Here is a 19,170-nt window from a genome sequence, read left to right as displayed (position 1 = left end):
CGACGAGGGGAGGATCATCGGTTAGGCTTATGCTATGCGATGTTACTTGGTGAACTTACCGTCTACACTCTTCTTCTGCTGCAAGATGGAGGTTACCAGAAGTGTAGTCTTCGAAAGGACTATAGATCCCCCTCTTATTCCGGCATTCTGTAGTTCAGTCCACATATGATACCCCCTTTTCCATTTGATACCAATGCATACATATGTAGTGTAGCTCCTTGCTTGCGAGTACTTTGGATGAGTACTCACGGTTGCTTTGCTCCCCCTTTTTCCCCCTTTTCTATACTCGATTGCTGCAACCAGACGATGGAGCCCAGGAGCCAGACGCCACTGTCGATGACGACTACTACTACTTGGGAGGTGCCTACTACTACGTGCAGCCCGCTGACGACGACCAGGAGTAGTTTAGGAGGATCCCAGGTAGGAGGCCTGCGCCTCTTTCGATCTGTATCCCAGTTTGTGCTAGCCTTCTTAAGGCAAACTTGTTTAACTTATATCTGTACTCAGATTTTGTTGCTTCCGCTGACTCGTCTGTGATCGAGCTCTTGTATTCGAGCCTTCAAGGCCCCTGGCTTGTAATATGATGCTTGTATGACTTTTTTTATTTGTAGAGTTGTGTTGTGATATTTTCCCGTGAGTCCCTGATCTTGATCGTACACGTTTGCGTGTATGATTAGTGTATGATTGAATCGGGGCGTCACAGTATAACATTCCAAATTAAAAAATTGGGATGTTACAAAATGTTATTCAATATGCTAGTAAAACTCTAGACAGTTCCCAGAGAAATCATGCTACCATCGAAAAAGAATTTTTAGCTGTTGTATTTGCATGTGATAAGTTCAGACTTTATATTGTTGATTCCAAGTAACTGTTCACGCTGATCATGCTGCTATTAAATATCTTATGGAAAAGAAAGATGCTAAACCTAAACTTATTAGATGGATTCTCTTGCTACAAGAATTTGATTTGCCTATTGTTGGTAGAAATGGAGCTGAGAACCCCGTTGCAGACAACTTGTCTAGGTTAGAGAATGTTCTTGATGACGCACTACCTATTGATGATAGCTTTCATGATGAGCAATTAAATGTCAAAAATGCTTCTCATAATACTCCTTGGTATGCTGATTATGCTAATTATATTGTTGCTAAATTTATACCACCTAGTTTCACATACCAGCAAAAGAAAAAGTTTTTCTATGATTTAAGACATTACTTTTGGGATGACCCACACCTTTATAAAGAAGGAGTAGATGGTGTTATTAGACGTTGTGTACCTGAGCGTGAACATGAACAGATCTTACGCAAGTGTGATGACCCACAAGTATAAGGGATCTATCATAGTCCTTTCGATAAGTAAGAGTGTCGAACCCAACGAGGAGCAGAAGGAAATGATAAGCGGTTTTCAGCAAGGTATTCTCTGCAAGTACTGAAATAAGTGGTAACATATAGTTTTGTGATAAGATAATTTGTAACGGGAAACAAGTAACAAAAGTAAATAAAGTGCAGCAAGGTGGCCCAATCCTTTTTGTAGCAAAGGACAAGCCTGGACAAACTCTTATATAAGGAAAAGCGCTCCCGAGGACACATGGGAATATCGTCAAGCTAGTTTTCATCACGTTCATATGATTCGCGTTCGGTACTTTGGTAATTTGACATGTGGGTGGACCGGTGCTTGTGTGTTGTTCTTACTTGAACAACCATCCCACTTATGATTAACCTCTATTGCAAGCATCCGCAACTACAACAAAAGTATTAAGGTAAACCTAACCATAACATGAAACATATGGATCCAAATCAGCCCCTTACGAAGCAACGCAGAAACTAGGGTTTTAAGCTTCTGTCACTCTAGCAACCCATCATCTACTTATTACTTCCCAATGCCTTCCTCTAGGCCCAAATAATGGTGAAGTTATGTAGTCGACGTTCACATAACACCACTAGAGGCTAGACAACATACATCTCATCAAAATATCGAACGAATACCAAATTCACATGACTACTAATAGCAAGACTTCTCCCTTGTCCTCAGGAACAAACGTAACTACTCACAAAGCATATTCATGTTCATAATCAGAGGGGTAATAATATGCATAAAGGATCTGAACATATGATCTTCCACCAATTAAACCAACTAGCATCAACTACAAGGAGTAATTAACACTACTAGCAACCTACTAGCACCAATCCCGGACTTGGAGACAAGAATTGGATATACAAGAGATGAACTAGGGTTTTGATATGAGATGGTGCTGATGAAGATGTTGATGGAGATTGCCCTCTCACGATGAGAGAAGCGTTGGTGATGACGATGGCGATGATTTCCCCCTCCGAGAGAGAAGTTTCCCTGGCAGAACAGCTCTGCCGGAGCCCTAGATTGGTTCCACCAAGGTTCCGCCTTATGGCGGCGGAGTTTTGTCTCGAAAGGTTGCTTCTGGTTTTTTTATCGACGAAAGACTTCATATAGCAGAAGATGGTCATCGGAGAGCCACCAGGGGGGCCATGATGTAGGGGGCGCACCCTAGGGGGCGCGCCCCCCACCCTCGTGGACAGGGTGTGGCCCCCCTGGTCTTCATCTTCGGTGAGGATTTTTCATTATTTATTATAAGGTATTCCATGGAGTTTCAGGACTTTTGGAGTTGTGCAGAATAGGTCTCTAATATTTGCTCCTTTTCCAGCCCAGAATTCCAGCTGCCGGCATTCTCCCTCCTTATGTAAACCTTATAAAATAAGGGAGAATAGCCATAAGTATTGTGACATAATGTGAAATAACAGCCCATAATGCAATAAATATCAATATAAAAGCATGATGCAAAATGGACGTATCAACTCCCCCAAGCCGATAACAATGAATATGTCCCCATGTTTAGAGGTAGAGGCGTTGATGAAAATAAAATACGGACATGAAGGCATCATGATTATTCTCATAACAGCAACATATATAGATATTGTCATATGATTACTTATGTTCAAGTGATGATCTATTCACAATGCAAAAGTATGAATCAGAAACCTTATTGAGAACCAACAAACTATAACCTCGGTCATTGAAGCAATTGCAATTTATCATAACATCAGAAAGATTCTATGTCAGAGCTAAAAAGCAAGTCCACATACTCAATTATCATCTAGTCCTTCATAATTGCTAACACTCACACAATACTTGTGGTTACGAAGTTTAATCGGACACAGAGAAAGATAGGGGCTTATAGTTTCGCCCAACAACCTTTTACCTCGAGGGTAATGTCAACAATAATAACTCATGCCCCCCTACATCCAATTAGATATATATATCAGGTTCTTTCCAACATGCTGGGCTTGCCAAAGGATAAAATGAAAAAGGGAGAGGTGAAGATCACCATGACACTTGCATAAGGTAGAAGATAATAATAAAAAGATAGGCCCTTCGCAGAGGGAAGCAGAGGTTGCCATGCGCTTCTATGGTTGGATGCACAAAATCTTAATGCGAAAGAACGTCACTTTATATTGCCCCTTGTGATATGAACCTTTACTATGCAGTCCGTCGCTTTTATTACTTCCACATCACAAGATCGTATAAAGCTTATTTCTCCCACACTAATCATGCATGTTTAGAGCAATTTTTATTGCTTTGCACCGATGACAACTTACTTGAAGGATCTTACTCAATCCATAAGTAGATATGGTGGACTCTCATGGCAAAACTGGTTTAAGGGTATTTGCAAGCACAAGTAGTATCTCTACTTGGTGCTGAGAATTTGGCTAGCATGAGGGGGAAAGGCAAGCTCAACATGTTGGATGATCCATGACAACATACTTTATCTCAGATATAAGAAAACATAACCCATTACGTTGTCTTCCTTGTCCAACATCAACTCTTTAGCATGTCATATTTTGATGAGTGCTCCCAATCATAAAAGATGTCAATAATAGTATATTTATATGTGAAACCTCTCTTTCCTTATTACTTCCTATTAATTGCAACGATGACCAAAGCTATGTCTACCAACTCCCAACAACTTTTAATCGTCACACTCTTTCTATGTGAAGTCATTACTATCAATAAGATCAATATGATCTCTTTGTTTCTTCTTATTCTTTTTCTCTTTTCTTTTATTCACCCAAGATCATAGCAAGAAAATCAAGCCCTTGACTCAACACTAATCTTTATTATATAGCTCACGAACTTGATTACATAGAGAGATCATAAGGCAAAACTCAAAACTAGATCATGCCATAAACTTTATTCTACTAGATCAAAATACTACTAATAGGATCGAACTAAGGAAAATGGTAAAGATAGGAGTTGTGATTGTGATACGATACCGGGGCACCTCCCCCAAGCTTGGCAGTTGCCAAGGGGAGTGCCCATACCCATGTGATTATATCTCCTTGGTTGGTGAAGAAGGTGGAGGTGTTGTTAACTTAGTTGATGGCATAGACTTCTCCCTTAATTTACACTTGAGGACGGCATTTTGATCCCTCAGATCATCAATCTCCCACTCTAGGGTTAATATCTTTTTGCATAGGTCCTGCTTATTTTCCTGCAAGAGATGAAAAGGGATAAACTCGAATTTTGGTTTCTTTACCCTATCAGGGAGACTTGACTTTTTGAACTCCACGTGCATATCCCCAGGTTGAGGTAATGGGGCTTCATCTTCATCTGAGCTCGTCTCCTCCTTCCCATTGGGTTCATAGTCCTCTTCTTCCTCCGTGGTCCAACCATCGTGCTCCACATCTCCATAGACCTTAGGATCGGCTAAGTAATCATCCACATAGCTTTCTCCTTCCGAATCCTAGGAAGACATGTTGATCTAATCTGCAGCGGGACAGCTCGAAACAAAAACAGAGGATAATTGCGTGATATGGGAGTCAAAACCTTCGGGAGAATATATAGTGAATTTTTACCGACCAAAATACGTATCGTGCAAGAAAAAACGGAGTCTGGAAGGCACACGAGGTGCTCACGAGGTAGGAGGCGCGCCCAGGGGGGTAGGGCGCGCCCTCCACCCTCGTGGGGCCCTCGTGTCCTTCCCGGACTGCTACTTAATTTTCTGTTTTTCTAAATATTCCAAAACGGAGAAATATTGCCTTAAAAACTGTTTTGGAACCGGTTTACTTACCGTACCACATAGCTATTCCTTTTCGGAGTCTGAAACGTTCTGGAAAGTGTCCCTTATGTATTCCTCCGGGGTTACGGTTTCAATAATATTGGTTTCAACATTTATGGGATTACCTGAGATATAATGTTTGATTCTTTGACCATTTACCACCTTCGGATTTGTGCCTTCGAAGTTGTTGATTTTTATGGCACCGGAACGATAGACCTCCTCGATAACATAGGGGCCTTCCCATTTAGAGAGAAGTTTCCCTGCAAAAAATCTTAAGTGAGAGTTGTATAGCAATACATAATCACCTACATTAAACTCACGCTTTTGTATCCTTTTGTCATGCCATCTTTTAACCTTTTCTTTAAACAACTTGGCATTTTCATAAGCTTGGGTTCTCCATTCATCAAGTGAGCTAATATCAAATAACCTCTTTTCACCGGCAAGTTTGAAATCATAATTGAGCTCTTTAATATCCCAATATGCCTTATGTTCTAGTTCGAGAGGTAAGTGACATGCTTTTCCATATACCATTTTATACGGAGACATACCCATGGGATTTTTATATGCAGTTCTATAGGCCCATAATGCATCATCAAGTTTCTTGGACCAATTCTTTCTAGACCTATTGACAGTCTTTTGCAAAATTAATTCGAGTTCTCTATTACTCAATTCTACTTGACCACTAGACTGTGGGTGATACGAAGATGCAATTTTATGATTGACATCATATTTAGCAAGCATTTTACGGAAAGCACCATGAATAAAATGTGAACCACCATCAATCATTAAATATCTAGGGATTCCAAACCTCAGAAAAATAACTTCTTTAAGCATTTTAATAGAAGTGTTATGATCAGCACTACTAGTTGGAATAGCTTCTACCCACTTAGTAACGTAATCAACAGCAACTAAAATATGTGTACATCCATTACAGGCAGGAAAAGGTCCCATATAATCAAAGCCCCAAACATCAAACGGTTCAATAACAAGTGAATAATTCATAGGCATTTGTTGATGTCTACTAATATTACCAATTCTTTGACATTCATCACAAGATAGGACAAACTTATGGGCATCCTTGAAGAGAGTACGCCAATAAAAACCGGATTGCAATACCTTATGTGCAGTTCTATCTCCCGCATGGTGTCCTCCATAAGTTTCGGAGTGGCACTTGCGTAGGATCTGTTCCTGTTCATGCTCAGGTACACAACGTCTAATAACACCATCTACTCCTTCTTCATAAAGATGTGGGTCATCCCAAAAGTAATGTCTCAAATCATAGAAGAACTTTTTCTTTTGTTGGTATGTGAAGCTAGGTGGTATAAATTTAGCAACAATGTAATTAGCATAATCAGCATAACAAGGAGTACTACGAGAAGTACTTATGACATTTAATTGTTCATCAGGAAAGCTATCATCAATAGGTAGTGGGTCATCAAGAACATTCTCTAACCTAGATAAGTTGTCTGCAACGGGGTTCTCAGCTCCTCTTCTATCAACAATATGCAAATCAAATTCTTGTAGCAAGAGAACCCATCTAATAAGTCTAGGTTTAGCATCTTTCTTCTCCATAAGATATTAATAACAGCATGATCAGTGTGGATAGTTACTTTAGAATAAACAATATAAGGTCTGAACTTATCACAAGCAAATACAACTGCTAAAAGTTCTTTTTCAGTAGTACCATAATTTCTTTGAGCATTGTCTAGGGTCTTACTAGCATAATGGATAACATGTAATTTCTTATCAACTCTTTGCCCTAGAACAGCACCTACAGCATAATCGCTAGCATCACACATAATTTCAAAGGGTAAATTCCAATCAGGTGGCTGAACAATAGGTGCAGAGACTAATGCTTTCTTAAGTATTTCAAATGCTTCTACACAATCATCATCAAAGAAAAATGGTATATCTTTTTGTAATAAATTAGTTAGAGGCCAAGAAATTTTTGAGAAGTCCTTAATGAACCTCCTATAAAATTCGGCGTGACCAAGGAAACTTCTTATACCTTTGATGTCCTTGGGACATGGCATCTTTTCAATAGCATCAACCTTGGCTTTATAAACTTCAATACCTCTTTCAGAAACTTTATGCCCCAAGACAATACCCTCATTAACCATAAAGTGGCACTTTTCCCAATTCAAGACAAGATTAGTTTCTTCACATCTCTGCAAAACTCGATCAAGATTGCTCAAGCAATCATCAAAAGAAGATCCATAGACGGAAAAGTCGTCCATGAAAACCTCACAAATCTTTTCACAAAAGTCAGAGAATATAGCCATCATGCATCTTTGAAAGGTAGCAGGTGCATTACATAAACCAAAAGGCATACATCTATAAGCAAAAGTACCAAAAGGGCATGTAAAAGTAGTCTTTGATTGATCTTTAGCCGACACAAGTATTTGAGAGAAACCAGAATAACCATCTAGAAAGCAGTAATGTGTATGTTTGCATAATCTTTCTAGCATTTGATCGATAAAAGGTAAGGGGTAATGATCTTTCTTAGCAGCCTTATTTAATTTGCGTAAATCAATTACCATCCTATAACCTGTAATAATTCTTTGTGGAATCAATTCATCTTTATCATTAGGAACAACAGTAATACCTCCCTTCTTAGGGACACAATGAACATGACTTACCCACTGACTATCAGCAACGGGGTAAATTATACCTGCCTCCAGAAGCTTTAGTATTACTTTTCTTACCAGTTCTTTCATTTTAGGATTCAGACGTCGTTGAGGATCACGAACTGGTTTGGCATCTGCTTCCAAATTTATTTTATGTTGACATAGAGTGGGACTAATGCCCTTAAGATCATCAAGAGTATTTCCAATAGTAGCACGGTGCTTCTTTAGAGTTTTCAATAATCTTTCTTCTTCATGCTATGAAAGGTTAGCACTAATAATAATAGGATATATCTTCTTTTCATCAAGATAAGCATATTTAAGATTATCAGGCAACGGTTTAAGCTCAAACACAGGATCACCCTTAGGTGGAGGGGGGTCCCCTAGGATTTCAATAGGCAAATTGTGTTTCAGAATAGGTTCCTATTTAAAGAATACTTCATCTATTTCCCTTCTTTCATTCATAAACATATCATTCTCATGGTCTAGCAAATATTGTTCTAAAGGATCACTAGGAGGTACGACAATAGAAGCAAGACCAATAATTTCATCCTTACTAGGCAATTCTTCTTCACGGTGTTGTTTACTAAATTTAGAGAAATTAAACTCATGAGTCATATCATCTAAGCCGACAGTAACAACATCCCTTGTGCAATCTATGGTAGCATTAACAGTATTTAAGAAGGGTCTACCAAATATAATGGGACAAAAGCGATCTTGTGGGGAACCAAGAACAAGAAAATCAGCAAGATATTTAGTTTTCCCACACAAGACTTCAACATCTCTAGCAATTCCCATTAGTGAAATAGTATCTCTATTAGCAAGTTTAATAGTAACATCAATTTCTTCTAACTCAACAGGTGCAATGTCATGCATAATTTCTTTGTATAAGTCAATAGGTATTGCACTAGCACTAGCACCCATATCACATAAGCCATGATAAAAATGATCTCCTATTTTAACAGAAATAACAGGCATGACTACCACAGGTATAGGTTTATCTGTATCACGGGGTTTAGCAATTCTAGCAATTTCATTACAGAAGTAAATAACATGCCCATCTATATTATCAGACAAGAGATCTTTAACAATAGCAATATTAAGTTCAACTTTAACTTGCTCAGGAGGTGTATATGTTTTAATATTACTTTTACGAACCACAGTTGAAGCTTTAGCATGATCCTTTATCCTAATAGGGAAAGGTGGTTTCTCAACATAACAAGTAGGAACAATAGGATCATTATAGGTGACAGTCTTTTCTTCAACTTTAATTGGTGCAGCTACTTTTACATCTATGGGAGGATGATATTTAAACCACTTCTCCTTTGGGAGATCAACATAAGTAGCAAAAGATTCACAGAAAGAAGCTACTATCTCAGAATCAAGTCCATATTTAGTGCTAAACTTACGGAAAATATCGGTATCCATAAAAGACTTAACACATTCAAACTTAGGTGTCATACCTGACTCCTTACCTTTGTCGAGATCCCAATCTTCAAAGTTGCGTTTAATTCTATCCAATAAATCCCATCTAAATCCAATAGTATTCATCATAAAAGAGCCAGCACAAGAACTATCGAGCATGGTGCGATTATTTTCAGAAAGCCGAGCATAAAATTTTTGAAGAATTGTTTCTCTTGGGAACTCATGATTGGGGCATGAATATAACATTGATTTAAGCCTCCCCCAAGCTTGAGCGATGCTTTCTCCTTCGCGAGGCTAAAAATTATATATATATAATTGCGGTCACGATGAACAAGATGCATAGGGTAATAGTTTTGATGAAATTCCAATTTCAATCTTCTATAGTTCGATGATCTCGTATCATCACATAGCCTATACCATGTCAATGCGTCTCCCTTCAAAGATAAAGGGAAGACCTTCTTCTTAGCAACATCATCGGGTATACCTGCAAGCTTAAATAATCCACAAACTTCATCCACATATATTAGGTGTTCATCAGGATGCTTTGTTCCATCTCCTGTAAAAGGATTAGCTAGCAGTTTTTCTATCATACCCGAAGGATACTCATAAGGAATTTCATTTTCAATAGGTTCAGTAGGTTGAGGAGCAACTCTTTGCTCTACTGGTCGGGGTGAAGATACCCCGAACAAGCCCCTCAGAGGATTACTTTCCATAGTAACAAGTGATAGTAAATTTCAGCACACTATATAAATTTTTCCTTACCAAAGGCGCTTCACTCCCCGGCAACGGCGCCAGAAAAGAGTCTTGATAACCCACAAGTATAGGGGATCTATCGTAGTCCTTTTGATAAGTAAGAGTGTCGAACCCAACGAGGAGCAGAAGGAAATGATAAGCGTTTTTCAGCAAGGTACTCTCTGCAAGTACTGATATAAGTGGTAACAGATAGTTTTGTGATAAGATAATTTGTAACGGGCAACAAGTAACAAAAGTAAATAAAGTGCAGCAAGGTGGCCCAATCCTTTTTGTAGCAAAGGACAAGCCTGGACAAACTCTTATATAAGGAAAAGTGCTCCCGAGGACACGTGGGAATATCATCAAGCTAGTTTTCATCACGTTCATATGATTCGCATTCGGTACTTTGATAATTTGACATGTGGGTGGACCGGTGCTTGCACTACAAAAAAAATACACTTCCGTGATGATACGTGTTTGTCACAGTAGGTCGCTTTTTTGTCATGCATGTACATCCATGACAAATTTATGACAAAATCAAGATAGTCATACCTGTGCTGTCGTAGAAGTGTTCCCTGACATTACCAAACTTATCATCACAGAAGTGTCCACTTGCATGATGATAAATCATGCGTCACAGAAGTGCTTTCATCAAGGGTGACCGACACGTGGCATCCACCGTAACAGAACGCTGTTAAGCTATCGGGTCAGGTTTTGGATCCGATAACCCGTTAACAGCCCCGACCAATGGGGATTTTCCACGTGTAAAATCATCATTGGCTAGAGGAAACACGTGTGGGCTCATCGTTGGAACAGATGTCAACCACTCATTGGACGGAAGGTGCCTATGATACGTCGACACGTGGCACAGCCCAACAGAGGCCCATTCCTGTGAAAAGGCCGGCCCGTTTGACTTGGTCAAAAGCTGGCAGGCCGGCCCATGGAAAGCCTGTTAACGGCCTGTTCGAATATAGCCCATTTGCAGCCTGCTAAGCCAAGGCCCGTTATGCCCTATCCGAATTAGGCCCAGTAGCGCCATCTGGGCCATCCAATATGATTCCAGCCCATTTTCACTTCTGGCCCATGTATGGCCCATGACGTCTTTCGGCCCATATGAGGCCCTATGTCCCTATGTAACTCTTGGCCTACTAACGGCCCGTGGTGAAACTGGCCCGTAATGAACAGTGTATCACTTTACATCCATTAACGGCCCATGGTGAAACTGGCCCGTAATGAACAGTGTATCACTTTATACCCATTAACGGCTCGTTATTCCGTTGGGCCATTTCCAGCCCATGTTATCTTTCGGCCTTCTCAGAGCCCATTTATTCTTGGGCTCATTTCCAGCATTTGTTTACTTACGGCCCGTTACTGTCATTTTCTGCTTGTGGGCCAAAGTCAGCCCATGGTTATTGTCGGCCCGTCTGTGCTCTGTTAATACGTTGGGCCGTTTTCATAGCGTCATCAAAAACGGCCTATTAACGATGGCCCGTTATGGTCGGCCCATGAACGGACGATTCCAACTCTAGCCCGTTTACGGCCCATAATGCGGCCTGTTATTGGCCCATGTTTGGCCATCGATCATACTGCCCATATAAGGCCCATTGATGATACGGCCCGTAGAAGGCCCACTGTTTGTACGGCCTATAGAAGGCCCACTGTTTCTATAGCCCGTAGGAGGCCCAGTGTCACTACAGTAAATATTAGCCCATGGTTATTGTGGCCTAGTTTTAAAAAATAGGTTATTGCAGCCACTAGCAAACCACGGAAAAAGAACTGCAATGACTAGAAGCAAACAAATAAACAAGACAACAAGGAAATAAATAAGCAAGCAACTTACGCTAGGCTGTCACGGCTATCACACATATTACATCCACTGGGCATCAAAGTTCGCCACTAGTGCAAATAAACGCGCCGACAAAAGAATATACAAAACTGAGAGCACTTTAGAAGGCACTAGGCCTGGCCAGGTCAGGCCCCTCCAAACAGTTGAAGAAGCTGAGTAGACCTCAGTTGTGTCAACGATAGATGCATTAACACTAGATTTAAGGCATGATGGTGCGCACGGCAGTCCTCTGACATCTTCATTGCATCTTTGACTTCAAGTCGGAGCTGAGCTGAAGCAAGCCTTTCCACTTTAAGTCGAGATTGAAGAAGTCGAACTGATTGAGGTAGCGACTGCACAGAGGTTGTCTCACACCTGTTGGTGAGTAGCTTCAACTCACTGTCTTCATCAAGACAGGACCTTGGGGTCATCTCGCTGTCCTCAAGATGGTTTGGCTCACTATCTTCCCTAAAGTTCTGCCTGGCGTAAGAGATACGAGTCTGAAAGAGAAACAAGGAGACACGTAACAGGTTTCACAATTATGTAAGCAAATAAATGGATTTGTTCTGCATAAGGAACATGTTTTTACAACTACAATTTGAAAATGGTAGTTGTTACAAACATCCAATCAGATGTAAACAGCAAAGCAAACAACAGTGGAGGAAATGATGCCTATCCAAATCTATACTAGAACAAAGTTTGAAGGCTTGAGAAGGATGAACTTACATTACATGTTAACACGGGCTGGACAAAGCCCTTCTTCATGTTGATGGAAGGATAATTCAATAAATTCCCCAAAGAAAATTCTTTATAAGAGTTGCCATTATTCTACATTTAGCAAAGAGTAAATATAGATCAAATAATATTGGAAGAAACAGAGGATAATGAAGCTCAGGTGCAGACTGATGATACATAATCAAATAGCAATTAATTAAGTACATCGTTACAAGGCAAAAGGGAGAGAGGTACTGACAAGAGCAATGCAGAGCCCATTATTGTTTTGAGATCGTATGATCCTTTGAGCAAGGAGATTCATCTGAAATTAGTTTTCATACAAGAGAGAAGGTAAGGCACAAGCAGAAATTTAGGAGTTCAAATTTTGAATTGATATCATAGACAGTACCTGACGTTGGGCTCCCAGCAGTTCTAATAGGGGTTTGGCCACTGGAGTAGGGGTAAAGTGTGGTACAGTTGGGCCTATGTTTTCTGTGGCTGTTGATCTATCTGATTTAACAGGTATCACTACCTTTTCCAAATACCTAGTTTGTATTCCTTGTCGACCTGCACTCGCCCTCTTCCTTTTGGATACCTATTACGAAAGAACAACATTTGACTGGAAAAACATAGTGTGACGACACATGGAATAGGTACAGAAAATGGATAGGTATGGAATATACACATATATGATGCTTAAACTAAGCAGATGGTGTAACAAAGTAGAAGTAATGCAAGAGGTCGGAAGCAAAATATGTGCGACCAATACAACTTTGCAAAGTTAGAGCAAGCACCTTGATGGGTGAATAAGATAGGCCATCCTCCACCATGCCAAGTTTGTTAGGCAGTGGATCATTCCGCAATATTCCTCTCGTGCACCCATTCTCATATTCATTTTGATAATGTTCAATATCTGACATGCATGAAAACATAAAAACAAGTGAGATTTTCTTTGTAATGCAGAAGTGATTCTGATCCAATACTGCCTCCATGTAAACCCCTTTTGTGTTATCTCTGCAATTCTTTTAAAAGATGCCATGCATGTTGTAATTTGTTGTGTGCATTAATATAATGTGGCCTACTACTCAAAATATGAGAGCTCCACAAGTGATGACACTTCGCAGATGATAGCTTCAACATATAGTAAAGAAGAACAAGTCGACCTGACCTGACAGATTCAAAAAATACTAAGGGAGAACAACTCGACCTGACCAGTCGACCGCAAGAGAAGAGTATCATCTTAAAGAAGAGCAGAAGAGCAAGCAAATTGAAGATATTACAAGTCATTTAATACAATGTCGGTTGGCCACCCATGATGAACCAGAGCGCACAGAGAAATATTATTCTTTCCGGTCTCTCCATATGTGGCTCACATGCATTTCGAAACTAAAGTAGGAACATTTAGCTAACCAATTAAACATCTCTCAGTTTTACTAATATCAGCAATAATATCATATATGAATTTGTACAACTAAACTTGTTTAGCTCAATGGGTGGAGCAGTGCTATTACGACACGAACCACGTAGGCTGATTGTGGTCATCATAAAATGGGGAAAACATAAGCATGATGAGTACAGTCTTGACCGTGGCAGTGGGATGGCAGATCTGAAGTTGCAAACCACGCAAAGGGTAGTTAGCAACCGATGTTTGCTTTGAAATAACAACTAAGATTTGGTATGGACAAGAAAGTACGGTCAACAAGTGACAAAGAAATGCAATTATGCTGTCTCTCTATATGTCGCGACATGCATTTGGAAACTCAAGTGGGACCTTTAGCTAACCAATTAAATGTGTCGGTTAACTAATATCAGTATCATATCCCAATCATATTTGAACAACTAAGCTTTCGAATTCTGAGTGTTGTGTTGTTTAGCTTGAAGGGTGGAGTAATGCTAGTATGATAGAAAGCACCTACGCAGATCATAGTAGAGTAGATAAAAGGGGAAAACCCTAAGCATCAAGAGAAAAATCAGGAAAGTGGAACTAGCTAGACCAGTGGGTGGCACACATGCTTTTCGAAACGAATATAGGAACATTAGGTGACCAATTAAACGTTCTCTGTTTTAGTGATATGAGCATCATATCAGATTCGTATTTCAACACGTAAGCTTTGGGTTGAGGTCTTGAGGAGCAGTGCTAGCACGACACGAAGCACCTACGATGATGGTAGTGAATATAAAGGGGGGAAACCATAAGCTTTACGAGTATAATGCCCGTGCCATGGTGGATCTGAAGGTGCAATGTAACATCCCAAAATTCTAAATTTTGGAATGTTATAATAAATAGATAGATTGATTGATTGATTGTTTGATTGATTGTCTGAAAGTGAGTGAATTCGAAACCTTTTGAAAGTTAAATGAGAGGGAATAAAAAGACTTTCCCAAACTCTCATATTTGCTTTCTGATCTCCATGAATTCAAATTATTTTCACCACGAAACCCTGGAGAGAAGATGACATGACTTCTTCCATTTATTTAAATGACAAGGGGTGTTGAAAATATTTGAATTTCATTTGGAAAATATTTCCAATTCTGAAACTTTATGCAACTCAATGATTTTCACGAGAGAAGATAAAATGACTTCTTCAAATTGGGAGTTTCAAAGGATCAAATTCAAAGTCTTTTTGAATTATTTTTAATTTGAAGTTATTTGGGTTTTATTCAAATTATTTTTCTCCAAAAATAAAATATATGGAAAATAGGGTAACATGATTCCCTACATTAGAAAATTGGAGAAAAATTAATTTGAAATCATTTTGGTATTTTTAAAATGATTTTTGGTGGATTTTATTAGAGCAGGAGCACTGTATGAATTATTTGATTTTGTGTGGCTTTTATTTGACTTTACTAAAATGTCCACGTTGTAGACAATATTTTTCTGAAAAAAATTGATATATTATATGCCTAGGTTCTATTTTATTTTAGTTTGCTCTATGTTATTTTCCATTGTGTTTTAAAAAAAATCTTTTCGCCGACTGGGCCGGCCCAGCTCGTGCGAGGCCTAGGCCCAGTGCGCCACCGCCTTCCTCTCCCTCCCCAAGCCGGAGTTCGACTCCCGCACGTCGCCGGACGCCGCCGTAGCCGCCGCGGACTCCTCCGCCGCCTCGCCTTGCTCCTCCCGCAAGCCTCTTCGGCCCCTCCTATAAATACCAGAGCCCCGGGCCCTGTTTCTCTCCTCCTCCGCCACAACCGCCGCCCTCGCCGGAGCTCCCGCCTCCGACGAGATCTGCCGCCGCCGCCGCGCTTCGTTCCGACGCCCCCGAGCGCCGCCGACCCCACCGCTGCATCTGCCTCGACGCGTCGCCCCTTCCCCGCTACTCCGTCGTCGCCGGCGAGCCCCGGAGCAGCCGCCCCAATCAAGCCCGACGCCCCGCCGCCGTTGCTCTTCGCCACCGCCGCCACCACCGCAGTAAGTCGCCGTCGCCGCCTCCTCCGTCCGATCTAGAATCGACAGCCAAGATTAGATCTAGAAGTTTTTTTTCTTCGAACCGGTATGCGCTAAGTAGCAGACATTCGCTCGATTAGCCTTGCAGCGAACGGTTTTCAGCCTGTTGTTTTGCGCCGCGTGGCAGGGGCCTATCTGTGATTATTATCTTTGCAGATTAGCCCCTGGAATTTTCAGAACAGTCCCTAAACTTCAAAACCCTCCAACTTTTTATCCGTATCTCCGATTTAAGTGATTCTTTTTGCAAAATACTCCTTGTGACATTTTCTTTCCAATAAAAAGTGGATTTTGGAGTTTGAGAAAATCAAATTTATTCAACTTCAAATCTAGTTCAAACCTTCGTTCGATCGTAACTTTTGAACCGGAGCTCCGTTTTTTACGAAACCAACGCCCACTTCTTCGTTATGAACCCCTCTATCCAGTAATCCAAATCAAACAGGTTTTTGAAAAGTTTAAAATTTGAATTAGATCAGATTTGATTTCAAACTTCGTTTGATCATAACTTTAGTTTCTTAGCTCCGTTTGAGTTGATTCTTTTTGCAAATCGAAGCTCTTGACCTAAACTTTCTGATAAGGACAAATTCATATAATTTTGGTACTGTTAGAAATTGTTTTATGTTGCAAGAGCTATTTGCTTGGTTTTGATGTTTTCCGAATCGACTTTTTTGATTTTTCCGATCTTTTGAGTGATTGCTTATGTGTGGTTACTATTGCTTGCTTACGATAGATTGACCGGAGTGTGACAAGTAGAACTATCAAGAGTTATGAGTGCGAATCATCTTCATTAACATTGCAGGCAAGTAACACTTTGATCATACCTTTTCATACCCAGTTTTTATCGCATTAGATCAAACCTCAAACATTGCATGATTAGGATCTAATTAAATTGTGGGATGGGAAGTAGTTGAGGTAGTACCTATTACCTGTTTATTATAAAACCTTGGGAGTTACTTCTACGTTTTCTTACTATTGCTATGCTATGCTAGTAGACATGGATTGGGTTTTGAGAGTATTCATGACAGATGTGAGATTGTTAATTAATGGTTTACTTAAGGTGGCAACTTAAACACACATCTGGGTGGATTGAGGTACCTGGTTATTCCAGGATTGCCTGTCTAGGCACCTGGGTAGACTAGGATTGCCTGTTTTTTTTATGGACCGCCACCTAGGCTCAAAGGGATCATGAGATTTTTCATACTAGAAACTTCCGTGTGCAGCCACAAGCTATTATGGGCTCTAGCATAGTTGATTAAGTCGTGCGAACTCTTACAGGGTAGACTAGCAGATGTAGGGGAAAGTAGGTGTAACGGTCTATCCATCGTAAGGTGCTAGCGCATCTGAAAGACTATGTCTCGGTCATCCGTCTTCTCAAACACCATGTAGTGCGAGAAACCAAACGGAGGCGATCGAGTCTTGTGGGGAAAAGTGCGCAAACCTCTGCAGAGTGTACAAACTAATCATGATTAGCCGTGTCCCCGGTTATGGACAACTTGAGTATCTAGTACCTGGATTATCATGTGAATCTCATCATGTTACTTTAAATGAATATTGTTGGGTTTTAATGATGTTATTTAATTGGGATTGAGAATGCTGTCAACCATTCTCAATGGTCAACAACCATCATGATAGTTAAATAAATTTATTCCTTTGCAGTAGGGAAAAATTGGCTTTACGCAAAACTATAACCATAGAGCTTTTCCACCAGCCAAATATGCATGTAGTGATAGCCTTTATTCATCATTCTCTATGGTGTGTATTTGCCAGTACATTCAATGTAGTAACCCTTTGTGGCTGCAACGTCTCATGTTGCAGGATATCTTACGACGAGTAAGTGATACGTTAGGGTTACGATTTCTACACTCAACTTTGCCGTTGGTGTTGATGGGAATCCACAACCTTGTCACTTCCGCTATTTGGATTGAGGTAATAGTATTTACGTTACTTATACATGTGATTTACCTCTGTTATAAATCCTCGAGTACTGTGTGTGTCAGCATACCGATCCAGGGATGACACTTAAGCATAGAGACTTGATCCATTCGGGTCGGGTCGCTACATGCAAACCGGACAAAGCTACATCGCAACCAATGTTTGCTTTCAACTAGCTACTACGATTTGGTACGGACAAGAAAAGTACAGTAAACAAATTACGATCTATTTTCCGGGTGAGATCAATAACTTAAGCACATATGGAAGAGTACCACCTCTCTTGCGACGCCATGTAGGCCTATGCTGATACGTTGAGGGTGCTGCGGGTGCGATGGCTGTCGGCGGCAGGGAAGAAGACTTTAGACGGCAGACGGCCGGGTCGGGGGATTTATCCTGTTGCCGTGGACGAGGCGATCGTAGGAGCGGCAACGACAAGGTGGACGACGGCGCTGATAAAGCGAGAGGAGGCGATGAAAGGATGCTGGTCCAACACCGCGGATGAGAGACATCCATCTCTTGCAGTGGACAACGGGGTAGGGGTAGCAGCTCCGACAAGGTGGAGTATGGGGTGGCGGACGGAGGAGGTTGGCCGCAGTGCGGAGGTTGTCCTGCCCCCGATGATGTATGAATGGGGAAATGGAGGGGAGGGGGATCTCAAACTTTGGGACGCGCTTCTCTGAAATGGGGGAAAGTTACGAACTTATCCCCCGTTTAAAATTTCGGACATCGCGTCAGTTGGGGATAGGACGGTAATCTCGCATCTCCCAAATATTTGCCGTTAACTATTTCGGGCGAGGAGAGGGTGTTTTGCCGCCCACGGTTGGTGTCCATGGAGTATGAACGGGGCTGACAGGTACGGCGGTTGTGTCACGTCTGATGGAAGTTACACATCTTCCCCTATTTAAAATATTAGCCTACATCGATTTCGGGCGAGGAGAGGGTGTTTTGCCGCCCACGGTTGGCGCCCACGGTTTATGAACGGGGCTGACAGGTAGGGCGGTTGTGTCACGTCTGATGGAAGTTACACATCTGCCCCTATTTAAAATATAAGCCTACATCGATTTTAGACGAGGAGAGTTTGTTTTGCCGCCCACTGTGTATGAATGGGGAAATGGAGGAAGAGACACATGTCTTTCGGACGAGCTTGAATCAAATGTGTTTTTCCGCCCACGTTTGGCGCCCACCGTGTCTGAATGGGCTCAGAGGCCGTCGTGTCACGTCTGATTGAAGTTACTAGTCTACCCCTATCGACAGCAGTGTAAATCATGTCGATAAGGATGTCAGGTGTCAGGGGTAGACAGTAATTTCCATCTCGCAAACACTTGCTTCGAGCATCCCACAAATTATAGTGGGTGTTTAGCCGCTTCGTTCAAAACTTGGGAGATTTAGC

Source organism: Triticum urartu, chromosome 1, assembly GCF_003073215.2.
Source record: "Triticum urartu cultivar G1812 chromosome 1, Tu2.1, whole genome shotgun sequence".
NCBI lineage: Eukaryota > Viridiplantae > Streptophyta > Magnoliopsida > Poales > Poaceae > Triticum > Triticum urartu.
Note: the sequence above shows the minus strand (reverse complement) of the source record.